This window comes from Aotus nancymaae, unplaced genomic scaffold (genome assembly GCF_030222135.1).
Source record: "Aotus nancymaae isolate 86718 unplaced genomic scaffold, 86718_ANA_hifiasm-v0.15.2.pri h1tg000006l, whole genome shotgun sequence".
Taxonomy (NCBI): domain Eukaryota; kingdom Metazoa; phylum Chordata; class Mammalia; order Primates; family Aotidae; genus Aotus; species Aotus nancymaae.
Window position 1 is genome coordinate 77,829,240 of NW_026988417.1, and position 21,822 is coordinate 77,851,061.

At 35.8% G+C, this 21,822-nt stretch overlaps 1 protein-coding gene and 1 non-coding gene across 7 annotated transcripts in view; both read right to left on the reverse strand.

The window, feature by feature from the left end:
• The window catches only part of WDFY3 (WD repeat and FYVE domain containing 3), a 284,809-nt gene that overhangs the window by 213,114 nt on the left and 49,873 nt on the right, over positions 1-21,822 (reverse strand). For all 6 annotated transcript variants that reach the window (XM_064368830.1, XM_012437733.3, XM_012437736.3 and 3 more), the window contains exon 2: positions 17,704-17,803. The gene's annotated coding sequence lies outside the window, so the exon portion shown is untranslated. The remainder of the gene's footprint in view (positions 1-17,703; positions 17,804-21,822) is intronic.
• On the reverse strand, positions 7,482-7,588 carry LOC135271961 (U6 spliceosomal RNA). Its single transcript, XR_010340081.1, has one exon. It is a non-coding gene; the product is annotated as a U6 spliceosomal RNA (small nuclear RNA).

Below are 21,822 nucleotides of genomic sequence, written 5' to 3' on the forward strand. Positions count from 1 at the left end.
GAGACAAACCTTTGCGAGGTATAAAATGGCTGCTCAAAATCTGGTGTGTACCTAATTCTGAAGCTGTATCTTCTGCCCTAGCCCTCCCCTCATCCCATGCTCACAGCACATCACCTATCTGCTGTTCCCTGGACACACTATGCAATTTCACACACTTGATGCTTCTCCCACATGGTCTTTATCTGAAATGTCAGGTTTTTCTACTGAATGGCAACCTATCACAGGTAATTCATGACTATACGTAACCTTAAAGTAATGTGAACACAGCTATATAGTAAAGAAATATTTATCAACTCACTCCCAACTCACTTGAATTTTTCTCTGTTCCAGCCATGACTAGCTCTACTTTCAGCAGCTTATATTCACCATGCTCTTGTCACCACAGTAATTGAAGACATTTGAAAAGCAAAACTTTAAAAATATTTAGAAGAAAAGTTGGAAAATACAATACTTTACAATCTCAGGTTAAGGAAGAAATGTATTTTTTTTTTTTTTTTAAGAGATGGGGTTTCACCATGCTGGCCAGAATGGTCTTGATATCTTGACCTTGTGATCCGCCTGCCTTGGCCTCCCAAAGTGCTGGGATTACAGGGGTGAGCTACCGCAGCTAGCTAAGGAAGCAATGTCTTAAAGAAAACAAAATAAAACAAAACAAAAATTACACATACACACACATACACACAAAATTGACCTTATCGAAATTAAGATCTGTACATCAAAATCAACAGCAAAACAAGTAAACATAAGCTAGAAATTGAGAGATAAATATTTGCAACATCTACAATGAACAAAAAAGCATTAGATCCAAAATAAGTAAAGAATGCCTTCAAGTCAATGAGAAAAAAGCAAACAGCCAATAGAAAAAAGGACAAAAGACAAACAGGCATTTCAAAGAAGAGGAAACACGAATGGCCACAAAAATATAAAAAGCTACACAACCTCATTAGTAATAAATGAAATGCAAATTAACATAACAAAAAATTAACATTTGTGTTAGGCAGAATAATAGCCCCTGAAGACATCTCTACTACACCCTAATCTCTAGAACCTGTATATTACATTATGTGGCCAAAAGGACTTTGCAAATGTGATTAAGTAAAGGGCCTTGCAATGGGGAGATTATTCTGTATTATTTGAGCAAGCTTAAAATAATCACAAAGAAGGAGTCAGGAGAGAGAAGGAGATGTGACCAGGAAGCAGAGGTTAGAGTGATATGGTCATGAGCCAGGAATGTGGGTAGCCACTGGAAGATGAAAAGGCAAGGCACAGATTCTCCCTTAGAGCCTCCAGAAAGAATGCAACTCTATGGACACCTTGATTTTAGCCCTGCAAGACCAGTTTTGGACTTCTGACCTCCAGAATTGTAAGATAGTAAGTTTGTGGTGTTTCAAGACACTCAGAACATGGTGATCTGTTATGAGAGCAATAGGAAATCAATATATTATTGTATATCAAAAACCAAATGTGGTAATATCAAATTGGTAAAGATGTGAACAAATGGGTTACAAATTTTAGTAAGAGTGTTTATGGATTGGCGTTATCTAGTTGGAATTATCTAGTAAAACTGACCATATGCAGATCATACAAATCAGCAATTCCACTTAGGTATATACCCTAGAGAAACTCACATATATGCCGAAGGAGATGTATAAAATAATGTTTATAAGCAACATTGATTGAATTGCAAAAATATGAAAACAATAAAACTGTCTGTCTATAAGGGAACTTTTTTTTTTTTTTTTTTTTTTTTTGAGACAGAGTCTTGCTCTGTTACCCAGGATCTTGGATCACTGCAACCTCTACTTTCACGGTTCAAGCAATTCTCATGCCTCAGCTTCTTGAGTGGCTAGGATTACAGGTACACACCACCATGCCCAGCTCATTTTTTTTCTGTTTTTGTTTTGTTTTGTTTTAAGTAGAGATGGGGTTTCACCATGGTGGCCAAGCTAGTCTTGAATTCCTGACCTCTAGTGATCCACCCTCCTTGGCCTCCCAGAGTACTGGGCTTACAGGTATGATGCAGCCTGGCCTGATAAGTGTTCACTCAATTGATGTTTCAATTTAGCCTTGTTCAAGATTTGTATTTAGTAGCCTTGTTCAAGATTTGTAATTTTTTTACCATATATATGCATCAATTGCTAAATATTACATCTGATACTTTTATTTTAATCTTTCTATTTCAATCTGTGTAATATTCTCTTCATTCACAGCCTGCATGGGAACATGAGAATGACTTGTGCTTATGATAGCAAATAACATATTTCCCTGTGAATTATTTTCTTAAATCTAAAGAATAAGAAAAAAATACTACACTTGCTTCGTCTCAAATATACCATAAAGATAAATAAATAAAGCAATACAGTTATTTCTGAAAGTATTTTGCAAGAAAGACAGCCATATCTTAGGCAAATACTCTTCCTTTCACCAAATCTTCTTCTCAACCTATCAAATTACATTTGTTTTGAGGGCTGAATTCAAATGACTTTGTTTTCCAGGAAACAATTTAATTGGCTTCTAACTAGAATATGATCTTTACAATAAAAAAAAAAAAAAAAAAGATTGTTAAGTCATGTGTAGTGGTTCGTGCCTGTAATCCCAACACTTTGAAAAGCCAAGGCAGGCTGATCACTTGGACTTCAAGACCAGCCTGGGCAACATGGCAAGACCCTGTCTCTACTGAAAATACAAAAAAATAGGCAGGGTGGTGTATGTCTGAGGTCCCAGGCTGAGGTAAGAGGATCACCTGAGCCAAGCTGGGGTGCGAAGGGCACAGTGAGCTGAGACTGCACCACTCCACTCCAGCCAAATGACAGAATGAGACCGCGAGACAGTGTTTCCAAAAAAAAAAAAAAAATTGTTAAGATTTATCTGGTTTTGTTTTAATGTATATAAATTTGTATAGTAGTATTTATACTCAAAGATAAGGACATGAGAAACATTATCTCATGCAATCTTCAAAACATTTCCATAGAAATGCTGGTTCAGAAATGAGAGATGACTTTTCCTGACAGTAAGTAGTATGAATGGACTTCAAGTCATGCCTTTTGACAGCTCTTTGCTCTCTGTACAAATGCCTGTTACGTCTGTGCCATCATCTCATATCCGCTCATCCCAAATTCATATGTAATCCCTATCTCCTAGAAAAACACGCACTGAGGATCCACATCAAGGCTCTCAGTCAACAGCCAATATTCTAGTTTGGTCCCATTTGAAGCTATTTCTCAACCCACCACAGGTATAATAAAAGCATGTTAGGATTTATGGAGGGTATCTCCAATAAGTGCACAGCTCCACCACTACTCCTTGAAGACGAATCTAGTGTGAAGTCAGTAACCTGTTTCTTTATATTCAACTTTTAGTGATTGGCACAGTACCTGACACACTGAAGATTTTTAATGAATAGATGGATAAATGGATGGATAGAATGAGGCAGAGAATCTTCCTGCCGACACCTAACTTAACTTTTCCACAAATTGCTCTATTCAAATGATTTTAAATATGTATATATAATCTGCTCTTTATTCACTTTTTAGAGATATATAAATGAAAAAGATTAAGAAACTTATGAAATTCTTTAAAAAACATACTTTAAAATAAAAGGTGATACTAGTATGACTTATTAGGGACACAAAAATTACTTGTTAGTGGATTTATACCCTTTATTAATCAAAGTATTATTGTTTCCCTTACAACTTTCTTTTTTTGAGACAAAATGTCACTGTCACCCAGAATGGTGTGCATGGCATGATCAGAGTTCACTGAAGCCTCGACCTCCTAGGCTCAAGAGATCCTCCCACCTCAGCCTCCCGAGTAGCTGGGACTACAGCTATGCACATGTGTCTCATTTTTTAAGTTTCTGTAGAGTTTGGGGGTCTCAGTATGTTGCCCAGGCTGGTGTCAAACTCTGGGCTAGGGCAGTCCTCCCACCTCGGCCTCCCAAAGTGCTGGGATTATAGGCAGGAGCCACCATGCCTGGCCTCCCTCATAATTTTTGCATTAGATAGTCTACAAACGAAATATAAAAATGTATTTATATTCTCATGGCTAGGGGATAAATTCTCATTAAAGGAGTTGAAGAGTGGAGGGGTAGGATAAAAGGAGATCAAAAAACTACGTGTCTTTGTCCTTCTACCATGATTGCTACAAACAGACAGGTCCTAATTACATCATTTCACTGTTGACCACATGTAGCCTATTTTAAAAAATGCTTTCAGGGAAGAATAAGAAGAGAAATGTTACTCTTATCAGTTAGCTATTTAATATATTATATAAATCTATCTGAAACTGTGACAATATTTGAACTATATTGCATCTCTAATTTCTGGGGAAATAAGTAATTAAGTAAATAATTCTGCAAAGTATAAATCAGTTTACCATATTTTTTCTTGGTAAGTTTCACTATCTTCTTAAAAGGAATGCAATGTAATAAAATATAAAATACTATCTTGAATAAACTGGCACAGAACCCTCTGGCAGTGGGGAACTACTTCCTAGGCTAATTTATTTTTATAACATTCCATGATAAGGCCTAACTCTCATTATGTTGAAGAAAAATCTAAAAAAGTACTGCCTTCTTTATCATTACTGAAAGATCAAGCATACCTAGCTGTTATTTTCATTCTACTTGACTCCTTTTACATTTTACAATTAACATCTCAACTACAGCTGGGGAAAAGGGAAGACTATACAACTGAAATCTTCTAGCTGAAATATTTACTAGGAGGTTTAGCATTTAGAGGTTAAAATTAAGTTTCTAATCTACTTTTTGTATTTCCAGTATACAGGCTTTTAAATTCAGCAGCTTAAACAGAAAATACAAACTATGTGAAATAAATGTTTCCATAGAAAGACCTAACTACTCCTAAAAAGCAGATATAACATTCCATTTAATGATCAAAATAAAATAAACATGTGTGTTTGTGGTGTCTCAAAATTACATGCTAAAAATTACAATTTGAGTTGAGAAAATGTTTCAGGTAGAGAACAAAGAACACAAAGACTTGGCACTCAAAAAGCTATAGACTACTTTTAGTTTTTCTTTCTTTGTGAAATTACACAAAACGAAGTCATTCTATGGTCAAAACGGAGTCATTCCAAGACATTTAGATGGTTTGGGTTTATGCATATACTTATGTTCCTAGTAGAACATACACAAAGTCATCCAAAAATATTCACTTGCTTTTAATTTTTGACTGATTTAAAATTTTTCATACCCTTTAATATACACTTAGAGTATATATTACACTTATACTCTCAGACTTCAGACAAGATAACAACCCATTTTATTTCAAATCCAGATGTCTCCTGAAAAGCAAAATCTAACATTTAAATAACATGGGAAAAAAGAGATCCTGAAGAAATGACATTTAATTATAATTAAATAAATTGATCAAGAATTTACAATACATATATCTCAAGGATCATAATGGTTACAGTGAGAGTGTTAAACATAATTTAAAAGTATTTAGGAAACATAACAGGTAACAATGATCATGAAACTTGAAAATCAAATTACATAATTTTTAGACTCTGAAAATAACCTTCTACCAAACCATGGTAATAAAACCAGTGGCAGAATGATATAAGAACAAACTGACCAAGGTAGAGGTGAGAAATCTCAGAGGCAGACCCATATATCTAATCAGAACCTAACGTGATAATTGTCACAGAGAAGGATATATAACAATCATGTAGATGGTACTGAGAAACTAACTCACTAATTTTGGAATATAATTAAACCAAACTCCTACCTAAAGCTACATACAGAAGTGGGCTCAAAATGGATTAAAGATCCAAATATGAAAGGTAAACTATAAAGCTAATAGAAGAATATACATATATACTTTTTTCGTTTTTTTGAGACGGAGTCTCGCTCTGTCACCCAGGCTGGAGTGCAATGGCATGATCTCGGCTTACTGCAACCTCCGCTTCCTGGGTTCAAGCGATTCTCCTGTCTCAGCCTCCTGAGTAGCTGGGATTACAGGCATGTGCCACCAAGTCTGACTAATTTTTTTTGTATTTTTGTAGAGATGGGATTTCACCATGTTGGCCAGGCTGATCTCCAACTCCTGACCTCAAGTGATCTACTGGCCCCGGCCTCCCAAAGTGCCGGAATTACAGGAGAGAGCCACTGCACCTAGCAAATATATATATTCTTATGAATCAAGAACTCTAAAAGGATAAATTCAAAATTGCTTACCAAATATAAAAATAAAATGATGAATGTAATTACTTCAAAATTAAATATTTTGACTTGGAGAGGAACACTGTAAACCAACAAAAAAAGAGAGAACACAACAGAAGATATTTAAAATATCTAAAACTGACAAGAATTACAATATAGAATTTACAAATAATACTCAAAAAAGCAAGACAAATTTAGTAATCCCAATGAAAAAAAAGCCAAAAAATATGAACAAGCAACCTGAAAGGCCATCAAACACAGAGATGTTTTAATTTAGTTAGTATTCAGAGAAATGCACACTGAAACAAAATGCCACTTTGCATCTAATAGATTAGCAACAATCAGAAAGCTGGAAAATGCTGTGTCCTGAGACATGGGGACTGAAACTACATATACAACTGGTAAAAAAATGAACTGGATCTAAAGCGCAATTTTGCATCACTTGGCATGTTGCATTCCTCTCCTACATCTACATTCTGAAGAAATTCTCTCATTGGCAGGAATTTTTTGGAGGGTACTTAAGAGGTCCATCACTGAGAAAAAGAATATGCAAACCAACGTTGATACATAACTATATATATCAGATCCATTTAAGTTGGACACATCTTAGAAACATAGGGGTGGGTGAAAAAAATTTAAAAACAACTCAAGCCTGTAATCCCAGCACTTTGGGAGGCCGAGGCGGGTGGATCACGAGGTCAAGAGATCGAGACCATCCTGGTCACCATGGTGAAACCCCGTCTCTACTAATACAAAAAAAAAAAAAATTAGCTGGGCACGGTGGCGCGTGCCTGTAATCCCAGCTACTCAGGAGGCTGAGGCAGGAGAATTGCCTGAACACAGGAGGCGGAGATTGCGGTGAGCCGAGATCGCGCCATTGCGCTCCAGCCTGGGTATCAAGAGCGAAACTCCGTCTCAAAAAAAAAAAAAAAAAAAAAAAAAAAAAAAAAAAAAAAAAAAAAAAAAAAAAAACAAGATGAAATACATTACAATATAACTTTTGGAAATTAAAAATACATGGACAGAAAGTAAACATTTTACAAGAACACATATTAACAAAAGACAACATTAACTACTTTAGAATGGTTACATCTGTCCTTCATTAAATTTATACTGCTTAAAAGAAATAATTACTTTGCAATACTTCTGAATTTAGTTCAACTAACCCTAAAAATCACTGTTTTATGTAAAAATGTATTTACATTAACAATTAATATTAAATACTTATATATCAACCAATTCATTTCTTAAGTTAGTCTCAACTGAACCACATTTATTTATTTATTTATTTATTTTTTATTTAATGGAATGCTTCACGAATTTGCGTGTCATCCTTGTGCAGGGGCCATGCTAATTTTCTCTGTATCATTCCAGTTTTAGAATATGTGCTGCGAATGTGAGCACAATTGAACCACATTTAAATCAGATACATGCGGGTATTTTTTTCTAAGGTAGATTCTTAGCTATTTATCAACACAGCTATTTTGTTCCTTTTAATCCTCAGCCACCCACACACAAAAATTTATTAAATTTCATCTGCTCAGCAAGTAACAAGAAAAATATATGTATTTGTAGGAATATTTGGACAGAGAAGGAAAGAAGGAAGGGAGGGAGGGAGGGAGGGAGGGAGGGAACTGGTTTTTCAATAGATTTTAGATATTAAATAAATTGGGCAACTTTTAATAGAAAAATAAATCTAAGTTTCTTCCAGTCTTCAGAAAAACCTACCCATGGTCTCCAACAACAAAAAAGTCATGCTGGGAATACCAACATGGTTCTGGTAGTGTTCAGTACCCTAGATTTGGCTTTAATAAAAAGAGAGCAATTTCTTCTTATTATTTTGGAGTCATTACAACTTTGGCATAATCTCGCAGTCTTCCTATACATATATGATGAAAACTATGGTATAGAATGATCACTTTTATACTATAATATTCTGAATCATGAATAACTTATAAAATGATAAGCATTATGCTGAGTAGGTGCTTGGGATACAGTGATACATATAAACAACCTGGAACATGTGGCATTTACCATGTGCCAGGAAATGACAATTCATTTAAGATACATGATATCTGGCCTCGTGGAGTTTAGAGGCTGGGTGGTAGCAAAGATTATGAAGGATGATAAAGGCAATGCATGTTATACCAGAGAAACACAAGGAAGACTAGGGAAAAGTACATCAGGGATACCTAATCTAGCTGCAGGGAGGTGGGGCTATGGGGAAGAAGAGTGTTAGGAAACAGAAGCACATTTTTAAAAGACAATTACAGAACAAAACAAATGAATTTCACTGGCCTAGCCTAAGATCCCATTCTAGCCAATCAGATTTCTGCAGCTTGGTTCTCTGTATATGTTAATTCTTGATATTCGAGCTTTTCTGCCCACTGGTTTGTAATTAGTATTTTCAAGTGGAAAACACCAGCCATTCTGCCCTTGAATCATTTTAAGTCTAAAGGGACAGCATCAGTAATTAGTAGCCCAGGCTAGAGTTAATCCCTAAGGAACTCTCATTTCCTGCCTCTGTATCAGTTTTTGTCCAGAAAATATAGCCTTAAGATCCATAGCTAAGTATAATGTTAGGCATTTTCACAAAAATTTATTCATTTATTTCCTACCACAAAATGGTATAATGCCTATTTTACATATTTAAAAAAAATGGAAGCTCAGAATTTAAGCAGCTTGCCAAAAAGATTCAACAACTAGCATTAGCTAAAATTTGAATTCAAGGCATGTAACTCCAAATCCAGTACTCTTTTATTAAATGGAAGCTCTTTGTCTTTATGAAATAACTTTATTTATGAAAGCAATGACAATTTTATCTTCTAGTTGTTTCTACCAATATAGTACTATTTGTTCTTCCTTAAAACATTTGGACAAAATGATCAAGTATTTTTGTTCCCAAGAACTTAAAAAAAAAAAAGGCCACAGAACCCATGTTTGCTTTGTGTATCTTCCACCAAGGGTGTAACTAGACTGGCAACAAGAAATATGACTCATGAGCAGTAACTTTGCAAAGAATTCTTAGTAACTCTAGATAAGTCTGACACATAGGGGAAATGCTGCATATACGTAACTACATTTTCTTTTGAGAATTTACCTGCTCTTTAATTCAAATCGGCCACAATCCTAACACAATGCCTCAATACTAAATACAGAATAATATTTAATATATTATGGAAATGACTTCTTGGCAGAATTTGTCAAAGGCAAATACAAATAAAAAACTATTGTTGATGTAGTCATGGTGGCTCATGCCTGTAATCCCAGCACTTTGGAAGGCTAAAGCGAGAGGATTGTTTGAGCCCAGGAGTTCGAGATTATAGTTAACTATGATTGTGACTATTTGCAATTAAACACAACAATGTATTTTGTCATCTAGTGAGTTCTGAGCAATTATTTTATTAATGAGAAAATGAGATAATAACCTTAGGAAAAAACTCACTCCAATACCAAGAGTACTTAATTACTAAATTTATTCTTCTGTGAATAAAATTATACATTTTCATATTATTTTACAAAATGAACACTTTTGATTTAAAAAAGACTCAGGTTCCATAAAATAATTTTCTTACATATCCACTAAAATGTAAATGCAAAATATTTCTGCCTTAGTCTACTGTTCTTTACTTTTTGCTGAAGCTAAACTAAACAGTGGTGTGTTAGATCCAGCTCATACCAGCTCACGAGAGCTGACGGCTAAATTTTCAGAAATTTTGGACATCTAGCTGTCAAACTACAAATAGTTTAGGACCAGCCAAGGTGAGAATATTTGCACCACAGCAATCAGCAAACACTAAACATTGGGGCTTTTTTGTTTATTCCTGGCTAGCTGTTGTTATAAAAGTTTGTCAGTGTATCCATCACTGTGCTTAGACCACATTAGTCCTTCAGAAGCTTATAAGTTTATATTTTTATCTTCTTCTCTTCTTTACTTCTCCTCTTTTCCTCTCAAAACACTGATTTTTATGCTTTTATTTTTTCCCCAAAGGCCTTGCCTTGAAAATACTTAGACTACTTCAAAAAGTTCAGATATTGTGAATAATGATCTAAAGTAAAAATATTTTTTCACCAAAATATTCTCACAGAAAGTGTATCCCTGAATTCTTATCTGATTGGCCTGATTTATCATATTCTGCTACTTTAAAAGCAATGTCTTTGTCCCTTGTCAGTTTGCTAAGAGAAAATTTTTATTCCCTCCAGTGAATATTGTGCTTGAAGCTTTACATGTGTTCCTCATAAAACATAAATGCATAATATTATCAATACTAAAAGGTCTACAATCTTTTGTCTAAGCATTATATTTTGTGCATATTACACATTCACAGAGACCTTTTACATTAAACTATGAATCATTTTGCAAAAAACAGAAGACAAAATTGATTAGTCTCCTTTTACTGAAGAAGAAATGAAGACAAGAGGCTGAAATTTCTGTAAAGGCAATAAGAACTAAGAAACAATGTTTAAATAGTCTCAATATGTGATTTTTAAAAATTCTAGTTTGATTCATAAAAATGCTGCATTATAGGCACAAGCAACAGACTAGCAAGAATAGGTGGCAGTAAAAAAGCTCTGGCATCAGGCACATACGGGTTTCAAATTCTGTTGCTTCATTCATTGTCTTTTTTACTTCAGGAAAAGTAAATCAAACTACCCTAAGCTACATTTTCCCTAATAGTAAATGGAGATGAGTGTGACACTGGCTTAATAATATAAGAAAAGAAAGTAAGAATACACGTGATATGCCTCCCACATGGAAGGCAATCAATGTTTAGGATTATGACATGATTAGAATTGGTTACAGCAATACCAACCCATGACTTTGAATTAGAAGAAAAAAATTAATCATTTTAATAAACAAAGAGTATGTTCCAAATTCTTACAGCCAATATATGATAAATATAGTGGGGATTGCTGCTCAAGATCCATCGTACCTTGTTCCTGTAATGTGCCTTCATGTATTACAGAGGCTATAAAACAAAATAAGCAAGGTTTCCACAGACTCCTATGCAAACAGGTTCTTGTTGCAATTCAGGTTCAGGGTTCAGCCAATCAAACTTACTTGCCCCAACTTTTTTTTTTTTTTTTAACAGTGTCTTACTGTGTAACTCAGGCTGGAGTACAGTGGCATGATCACGTCTCACTTCATCCTCAATCTTCCAGACTCAGGCAATCCTCCTGCCTCAGCCTCCCAAGGAGCTGGTATTACAGGTGCACACAACCATGCCCAGCTAATTTTTGTATTTTTTTGTAGAGACAGAGTTTCACTCTGTTGCCCAGGCTGGGCTTGAACTCCTGAGCTCAAGAGTTCCACCTGCTTTGGCCTCCCAAAGTGCTGGGATTACAGGCGTAAGCCACTGTGCCTGGCCTTGCCCAAGCTTTGTAAAGCAGAAGTGAAGCAGAGACCACACTGTCAATGATATACATATATTTTTTAGCTGCAGTGTTGGACAGAGACCCCAGTATCCAGTAATTATCCTGGTGGTTGTTGGGAGGCAGCGCATGTCACATCTATTTGCCTGGTCATAATACTTACAGTATGGCTGTGGAGCAAGCAGCAGTAGAGGTAGCTGTTTGCAGTGTCACTGAAATGTGTGTTCTGGAGCTTTCTCTGGGGTTAAGAACTTTCTCAGTTAAGGGTGAGATACCAAATATTTTGCCATGCGGTTTCTGTTACAACTATTTAACATTGCCACTGTAGTGTGAAAGCAGCCATAAACAACCGGTAAATGAGCATGTATTGCTGTGTTCAAATAAATACTGATATTTGAATCTCACATTTTTTTCTCTTTTGAGAAAGTGTTTTGCTGTGTTGTCCAGCATGGTCTCAAATGCTTGGCCTAAAGCAGTACTTCTCCCACTCTGGCCTCCCAAGTAGCTGAGACTACAGGTGCACACCACTGTGTCCACTGTGAATTTATTAATTCTTAGGTGCCACAAAACATTTTTTCTTTTGACTTTTTTCAAATATTTAAAAATGTAACAAGCATTCTTAGTTTGTGAGACATACACATGCAGGTGATAGGCCAGATTTTGCCTGCAGGCCACAGTTTGCCACCCTACAACAGTCTCCTGATCCACACAGACAGCCGCAGCTCCCTTAGAAACCAGAGTTGAGGTATGCCACTGGGTGATGTTTTTAAAGTTTAACCATGAGCCCAAAACCTGTTTTGTCTGCCCTTTCTGCTCCTCCATGATTTTGTAAGCCACTAATGCCATGTAATAAGTATTTTCCTGCATAAACTGCTAGGACAAACTCTATTCTCTGCAACTAAATCCTGACTGATTCATAGTGCTACACATACATAAGCACTTTTTATTTTCAACCAAAAAAAAAAACCCTTATTATCTTTCAGGTCTACGCCATAAAATATTCATTTACAAATTAATTTTAATGCATTAAAAATATGACTTCACAACTAAAAAACTATATATACAACAGAATGTCATTTTAAGAATACATTATTTAATTGAAATTTATTTCAAATGAGGTGCAAAAACCACCTAATCCACATGAATCTTCAGATTCCGCAGAATACAATGATAAATACAAGAAAACACCTAATTAATAATTCAAAAGTATTTATTATATATGAACCACAAAAATATAAAATTATATAATGGGAAAGAAAAACTATGTCCACCTCCTTTCAGTGATTAGGAAACCTGCATTAGATTACATAATGAAAAAGCAGAAAACAGGAGAAGAACTCAATAGACATTTTGCTTATGGAAACTCTACTTTTTGTTTTTAGGGAAACATAAGTGTATCTTTAAAGTCTATGATGGCTCTAGAGTATCTTAAGTGCCAAATGTATAATCTTGTATAATGAGCACTACATTCATTTCTCTCTAGGCATTAAAAAGTCAAATTGGGACAGACCTTCAGTTCACATCAATAACAGTAGAACTAATCTGTCCTGGAAGGTACAGCAGAGAATAACCCTGGAAACAGAAATTGTCTTAAGGTAATTTAGAAAAACAGCCTTCAAATTTTTTTTTGTATGCAATTCGTAATGTAAGTCAGAATAACTAGGTATTATCTTTAATATTTTTAGGTTGATAACTAATACTTTTCAACCTGAGTTTAAAGAGTTGCAAAGGATGGCAGCATAAGCACTGACGGTTAATACATGATGCTTTTGAATGTATCCGTGGGATCTAAATATAGCCTCACAATCAACATCCTCCATTACATATATATTTTTTAAAGTTCTTCTTCAATTGTCAGAAATTTAAACTTATTTTGAATCAAAATTCAGGCATTATATAATCTCTTATTAAGTGTGCATGTGTGTGTGTGCATTTGTATAAGAATCTCCAAAAAATAAAGGACTCTAAGAAAAGTATTATCACACTAAAACTAAAACTAGTGACCATCATTTTGTTAATATCAAATATCCGATGTTCAAAATCTCATAAATGTCATGGTAGATTTTTATAGATATTTTGTATGAATCAGGTTCAAAATAAAGACCACTTATTGCTATTGGCTACTAATGTCTCTTAAGCCTCTCATATAGATCTCCTAGTTTACACTGGGCACAGGAACTCTGTGTTGCCTACTGTTTGTTGAATAATTTATTCAACAAATATTTATTAAGCAACCACTATGTGTCCAGCGATGTTTTAGATGCTAAGAATGTAGAGGAAGAACAGAAGCCTACTAAAATCTGTGTCCTTTTGGAGTTTAAATTGTCATGGGTGAAAGAAAAAAATAAACAAAGAAATCAATATATGTCTGATGTTATGAAAAAAATTCAGTAAGCTTTGAAAATAGAATGCTCCCAGGGTTGCTGTTTCAGTCTGCACGGTCAAGGAACGTTTCTGAGGAATTCACACCAGAACAGAATCCTGAATGAAGAAGCAATCCCTAAGAATTTCTAGGGGAATAAAATTCCAGGCTAAGGAACAAGTAAAACCAAAACGCTTGCCAAAGTAAGATTGTGCTTCACATGGCTGAAGAACTATAAGGAAGCCAGTAGAGCTGGGGAGCAGAATTAGAGAAGGGGAGAGTGTTTAGCTCTGGAATGTCTGCATTGTGATTTAGTGTTTACTTCTCTTCAGCTGCTTTGCATCAACTGAGACCAAGGAGATGGCTCTTTATACTACTCCCTCTACTCTGCTGCTTCCTGCCACTCTTTTCTGCAAAAAAAAAAGGTACATCTGTGTCTTTCCCTGGAGCTTCACCTTGCCTAAGACTTTGTAGTCCCCTTACTACCTACTATGGGAAAGCTCTGTGGCGGGTTTAAAATCTGCAATATTTGCACACTTCTCAATTTGCTTCAACGTTCACAATGTTTGGCAGGTCTTCTCATGGTCTGAGGCTTGGGATTACGGTTTTCTCCTCATTTCACTGAAGTTAAAAGATTTCTTCCCTATTCTTTATTCTTTTTGTTATGTTCAGTTAGCATTAGGCAGAAGAATAGAACACAAATGTTTTTACTCAGCCATTTTATATGGAATCCTTTCCCTCACCTACTGTTGATAAATTTAGAGTAGGTACACCTAGAGAACTTACATTTCTCAATCTCTATGTTTTTTATTTCAATTTCTAGATTTTCCTATTTGAAAATCTGAGAAATTCTAGACCACCAAGATCTATAGACTTACAACTGTTGTTTAAAAACTAATTTAACACACAATCAACTTTAAATATATCTTAAAGACTCTATAAGGAATATAAACTTGGAAACTACAGTAAATTTCTACCATGATCCTTATATTCAAACTAAGGAAAAACAAAAGGCAAATAAATGTCAACATTCAAATGTATATGCAATGAAGAGAGAATAAGCAAAATATCAAAATAATATATGTTAAATAAATACAGCATTACTCTCAAGAACATAAGCTCTGGTTATGTTGATAAAAGCTTACTGTTTTCTACTTTAAATAACAGTCAAATTGTCATGTACTATAAATAAGTGATTTGCATGAAAAGTATTCTAAATCATCTATAAGTGCTTTTTAAAAAGTCAGCTCTTGGCCAGGCACAATTGCTTACGCCTTTGGAAGGCTGAAGTGGGCGCCTCACTTAAGGTCAGGAGTTTGAGACAAGCCTAGCCAACATATTGAAACCCCAACTCTACTAAAAATTAGGCTGGGCACGGTAGCTCACATCTGTAATCCTAGCACTCTGGAAGGCCAAGGTGGGCGGATCACCTGAGGTCAGGAGTTCAAGACCAGCCTGGCCAACACAGTAAAACCCTATCTCTACTAAAAATACAAAAATTTAGCCGGCACACCTGTAGTCCTAGTTACTCAGGAGGCTGAGGCAGGAGAACTGCTTGAACCCATGAGGCGGAGATTGCGTCACTGCACTCCAGCCTGGATGACAGAGCGAGACTCTGTCTGAAGAAAAAAAAATCAAAAACAAAAACAAAATTAGCCAGTTGTGGTGGCACAGACCTGCCATCCCAGTTACTCAGGAGGCTGAAGTACAAGAATCGCTTGAACCTAGGAAGAGGAGGTTGCAGTGATCCAAGATTGTACCACTGTACCCCAGCCTGGGCAACAGAGTGAGACTCTGTCTCAAAAAAAAAAAAAAAAAAAAGTCAGCTCTTTCAAATAGGTAAACATTTTCCTCACAATTGATTAATAAGCTACTACAAGTAACTTATTAAATTCTTTTCTCAAAGACGTAAAACTCAAGTTAGCCTTTACTAAACTTTAAAAACACTGAATTAGTGAGCTCACATGGTTATAAAGCAAGAGTTCAAAAATTGTGTATGTTAATACTTATTTTCTTATTCATTTAATGACACTTTTTACATGCAAGTACTCTGCTAGAACCTAGTGATGGAAAGATAAATCATTCACATTCTACCCTCTAGGGGCTAACAGTTAAGTGAAAAAATATAATAGAAGCAATGAGGTAAGTGTTATAACGAATAATAAATAAGTAAACCAAGTGCTATGGAGATCACAGGGAAAAGGCAGTTAACTATCAATAGCGAAAGTGAGATGTGAACTAAGTCTCAGAAATTGAAGAGAAGTTCATTCAGCTAACAATGGACTACAACTTATTTCTAGCAAATAAATTGTGTACACAGACAAGAAAGCACAAGATATGCTTGCTGCTGGGTGGACCATGTAGTTCTGCATAGTTGAAACAAAGGGTGAATATGGAGAAAAGTTGGAGATGAGGCTTGCATAGAAAAACAAGACAGAGGAAGAACCTAAAAGGCCTTACAGGTTAGGTTAACAATAAACTGTTAAGTAGGAGGGTAATATATATTGAGAAAATACTTCTAAATATAGTGTGATGTGTGGGATACATGTATCTTAATGATGCTTCAGAGATAAAGGCAGTGCCAGTGGAGGTAGGGATGGGGCACAGTGGTATGAGAGAATACAAGTAATACCACCAACATAGGATGAACAATCTAGGAAGTGGGTATCTTTCAGGATCAAAGCAAAGAGATCAAGAGGTCTCAGAATTCCAGGTTGAGTGATGCAAAGAATGATAGGGCCATTAATTAAGCTGGAAATAAAATGAAGGAATAAGAATTAGTGCAAAAGATAAAAAGAGACAAATTGGAACATGGTGAAATAAAAGGGTGAAAGAGGCCGGGCACAGTGGCTCATGCCTGTAATCTCAGCATTTTGGGAGGCCGAGGCAGGCAGATCACAAGGTCAAGAAATCAAGAACATCCTGGCCAACATGGTGAAACCTCGTCTCTACTAAAAATACAAAAATTAGCTGGGCATTGTGGTGCGTGCCTATAGTCCCAGCTACTCGAGAGGCTGAAGCAGAAGAATCACTTGAACCCCGAGAGGCAGAGGTTGTAGTGAGCTGAGATCGTGCCACTGCACTCCAGTCTAGTGACAGAGTGAGACTCTGTCTCAAAAATAAAAATTTTAAATTTAAAAAAAAAAAAAAGGTGAAAGAAAATAGAAAGCAAAAGAAATCCAGGACCTGAGTTCAAGAGAGGAAAATCAGATGTATGCCTCTAAACAACATATTCAACACAAGAAGTAGTATACCAAATAACAAGCAAAGACCCTCAATTTCAAGGAATGTGAGGTTGTTTTCTATTTTTCCAAGTAGAAAAAACTATAAGCATATCTATAAAACTTAAAAAAGCATTTTTAGCCATTAAGAATTTTTTTTTGAAATTTAATATATGCATGGGGTTTAAAAGACCACACTGAAAAGAATACACGGTAAAAGTAAATATCCCACTACAGGGCTCCAGTTCCCCTCCCTAGAACTGTCATTACTAATTTCTTAAATATCTTTGCAAAGATATGTTAAATGGGTATAAGGATATAGGTGTACATATAATATATATCCTCCTTTAAACAGCCTATTAGAAACAGTTCTCAACATACATTTTCTATTTCCTAAATATGACAGTACAGTAATCAAATTTATAATGGTAGCTCTATAAATCAAGTCAATATAAAAAGCCCTGTCTACGCACAAGTAATTAACAGTCTTTAATTATCAGTAAATTCAGTGATAGTAAAGATGAAAAACAAAACCCCACTAAATTTTCTTCCCAGACACTGACCTTTACGGAATTCCTTGGATAACAGGTTCTGAATGTGTGAGCACAATAGGGCCCATTCGCTTGAAGATATTTTACTCAAGACTTGAAATCTGGGCTCCAACTAGAAAGGAGGGGAAAAAATTATGAATTAGTCAATAATTACGAATATTTTCCTCAATATAAGTAGCCCAGGTCCACTAACTATCTCATACATGAAGGCTTTTCAACCCTGGTTGGATACTGGAATCAACTAGGAAGTTTTAAAATATGCTGATGCCCAGAAGCCAACCGCTTCAAATCAGAATCTCTGGGGCTAGAGCCTAGGCAGGGATTTTATGAGTTTCCCAACTGATTACAACATGCATCTGGGGTTAAGAACCACTGCTACAGAAATGTAAAATCAGATGGTATGGAGGTCACCCATAAACTTTTCAGCTTTTTACGAAATAATGTATGAGTATGAGAAATGCACTATTAATTTTATTATTTTATTTTTATTTTTTTGAGACAGAATTTCACTCTTGTCACCCAGGCTGGAGTGCAATGGCCCAATCGTAGCTTACTGCAACCTCTGCCTCTCGGGTTCAAGCGATTCTCCTACCTCAGCCTCCTGAGTAGCTGGGATTACATGTGCACGCCACCATGCCTGGTTAATTTTTATTTTTTTAGTAGAGATGGAATTTCACCATGTTGGACAGGCTGGTCTCGAACTCCTGACCTCAGGTGATCTGCCCACTTCGGTCTCCCAAAAGGGAAATGCATTTTTAAAATACTTAGGTAAAAGTGGCTCTAAATCACCAGAGTGTTCCTACTGCAGGACAAAGTGACGCTGGAGAGCCCACAACAGAGGACTCAATAGGTATTCGCCTCACATTCTCTAACAAGCTTAATAGCCCAGGACAAACCTACTCTGGATATTCCATTATGAAAGAAACAGGATCAAATACTGAAAAACGCCTTTAAATCTCCCTGAATTACAAAGAAGTTACATATTTAGAGACAACAACTATCAAAATTTAACTGAAAAGCAAGATACAATAACTGCCGCTTGAATGCAAAAAGCAGAAGTGAAATGAACAAACTTAATTCCTAACAATGACATTCACAAAATCTCTTTTATAGGGATTATAACCTAAAGCATATGAAAGAGCTTAAGCCAGCAGAGAAGTAAAAAACTTAGTTCCTCAGTTGTATCAGACACATTTGAAGTGCTCAACAGCTACTATGTGTCTAGTGACTACTGTATTAGAGAGAGCCAACATAAAACATTTCAATTGTCACAGAAAGTTATATTGGACAACGCTGGCTTGGGGGTAAATAAACCCCTGAAACTTCATATTAAATTTGTGAACATACATATATTCTAGGAAGATGACCTATGACTTTTATTTGATTCTCAAAGGAGATCATGTTCAGTTGCCACACCAATGATTCAAGTGCCAGTGCCCAAGCCCACAGAAAGTAGAAAAGATATTTTTTTCCCCCAAATAGTTACCACTTTTAAAAAAGCATATCATGTCAACAGTAGCACTTCCGACTCACGGGCACAGCCTTTCAACCACTGCATGAAGACTACAGGGACTACTATTAGCACAAAATGTTCTTCCCACCTCCCTGATGTTGTTATGGTCCTGGAGCTTCACTGCTTTTTCAGAAAAAAAAAAAAAAGAAAAAAAGAAAAAAAAAAAACAGTAAATCATAAGCAGAAAAATAGACCTCCTTTGCTTTATTCATCATCTCCAACTTCATTAAGCTATTGATACATCCAAGATTATTTACTTGCCCTTTAACCCCAAATCTCAGCTTTTTGTGGCAAAGAGAATCATAACAAAATGGAAAGTGAATCCCGCATCCCTCAGAAAAAAACAAAAACAGCCTTCCATCTGTAGGATGCTGTTCCTAAGAAGAATTCCAAGGATACTTGGCTACTAACCTAAGATTTATCACCTAAGTTGCGATTAAAAAAAAACTTACCACAAAACAGAGATATAATGTAGTAGGTGAGCTTCCCTTATGGATAAACAGTCTGGGTTTAGCTTCCACATTGAAAAGGTCTGGGTTTGGCACTGAAACAAAGTCTTCTAAAGAGACATCATGGTGTGATGAGTGTAGAGTATATCCAGCTATACTCAAATTCTAGGATACAATCAACTGTTTAATTGATTTAAAACTTAGCAACCCCATCTCTAATCCTTTGCTCCTAACACATACTTTAAAAAAAAAAAGGCAACCTCCCTAAAATGTTCAACTATATCTTAACTAATGCAAATAAAAATTACTGAAAAACTGCTATGTATTTTATCTGTGAAGAAAAGATACATCCAAGCCAAAAGACTACACAAGAATATGAATAAAAGCAGAAGGTAAAATAGATCCTCAATGTAAGACCAAAGCCTGTCTTATAAATTAGGTGAGCTTGCTGAGTGAACTATAGGTCGTCTGAGTTCAATAACATCCCATGATTCAAACGTTACTAAGTATATTTTAAGTCAATAAACTAAAAGTTTGGCATTTTCTTATCAAATTAAACATTTAATTATTATGTACTCATGATAAATTGCAATCCCATTCCTGGGTATTTAGCATAAAACAGGGGTTAGCAAATTACAGCCATGTACCAAAATCTAGCCCATCCGCTTTTGTAAATAAAGTTTTATTGGAACACATCCATATCCATTTACTTATGTATTGTCTACAACTGCTTTCATACTACTACAGCAGAGTACCCACAACAGAGACCTTACAACATAAAATACTTCATCTAGCCCCCTACAGAAAAGGGTTGCTGACCCTGGTGCTAAAGAAATGAAAACTGGGCCAAGTGTGGTGGGTCACACCTATAATCCCAACACTTTGAAAAGCTGAGGTGGGAGGATCACTTAAGGCCAGAAGTTCAAGACTAGCCTGGGCAACATAGTGAGATCCCATCTACACACACACACACACACACACACACAAACAAATTAAAAACAAAAAATTAGCCAGGTGTGGGGCATGCTTGTAGTCCTAGTTACTCAAGAGACTGAGATGGAGGATTCCTTGAGTCTAGGAGGTAGAGGCTGCATGCAAGGTGACTGCATCACTGTGCTCTAGCCAGGGTGACAAAGCAAGACCCTATCTCAAAAAATAAGAAAGAAAAAGAAAGAAAGAGAGAGAGAGGGAGGGAGGGAGGGAGGGAGGAAAGGAAGGAAAGAAAGAGAGAAAGAAAGAAAGAAAGAAAGAAAGAAAGAAAGAAAGAAAGAAAGAAAGAAAGAAAGAGAAATGAAATGAAAATTTATGTTCACATAAAACCTATACACAAAAGTTAACAGCACCTCTATTCATTATGGCCGAAGAATGGAAACAACCCAAATGTCCTTCAGCAGGTAAACAGACACACATACTATATGTCCCCATATAACTCAAAAAAAGTAAAAGATTTTTTTTTTTTTGAGTCAGGATCTTGCTCAATGTCCCAGGCTAGAGTGGACTGGTACCATCATAGCTCACTGCAGCCTCAAACTCTTGGATTCAAGTGATCCTCCTGCCTCAGCTTCCCGAGTAGCTGGGATTATAGGCACAATATCACAACCAGCTAATTTTTAAATTTTTTTTTTCCCATAAAAATGGAGTCTCATTATGATACCCAAGCTGGTCTCAAACTCCTGGCCTCAAGCGATCCTCCAAATGTGCTGAGATTACAGGTATGAGGCACTGCATCCAGACTGTGAATGAATTACTGATACATATAAAAACTTGGATGATTCTCAAAGTCATTATGCTGACTCAAACAAACCAGTCTCAAAAGATTACATACTGTGTAATTTCATTTATATGATGTTCTTGAAAAAAACTATATTGATGAAGACAGACTGGTGGTTGCCAAGGCTTAGAGGTGAGAGAGACTGTGACTCTCAATCTCTCTCAGAGAGCAGGACATTTTTTGGGTAATAAAACTGTCCTGTATCCTCATTGTGGTAGTGGTTATACTTATCAGTACATGTACCAAAATCCATAAAGCTGTATACCACAAAACGGTCAATTTTACTTTGTAATAATTTAATAAACAAACAATTTTGAAAACAGCATGATAGTTTCTGTGTTTATTTGTGCTTGATAACAGAATACATGAAGCTGGGTAGTTTACACATAATGGAAATG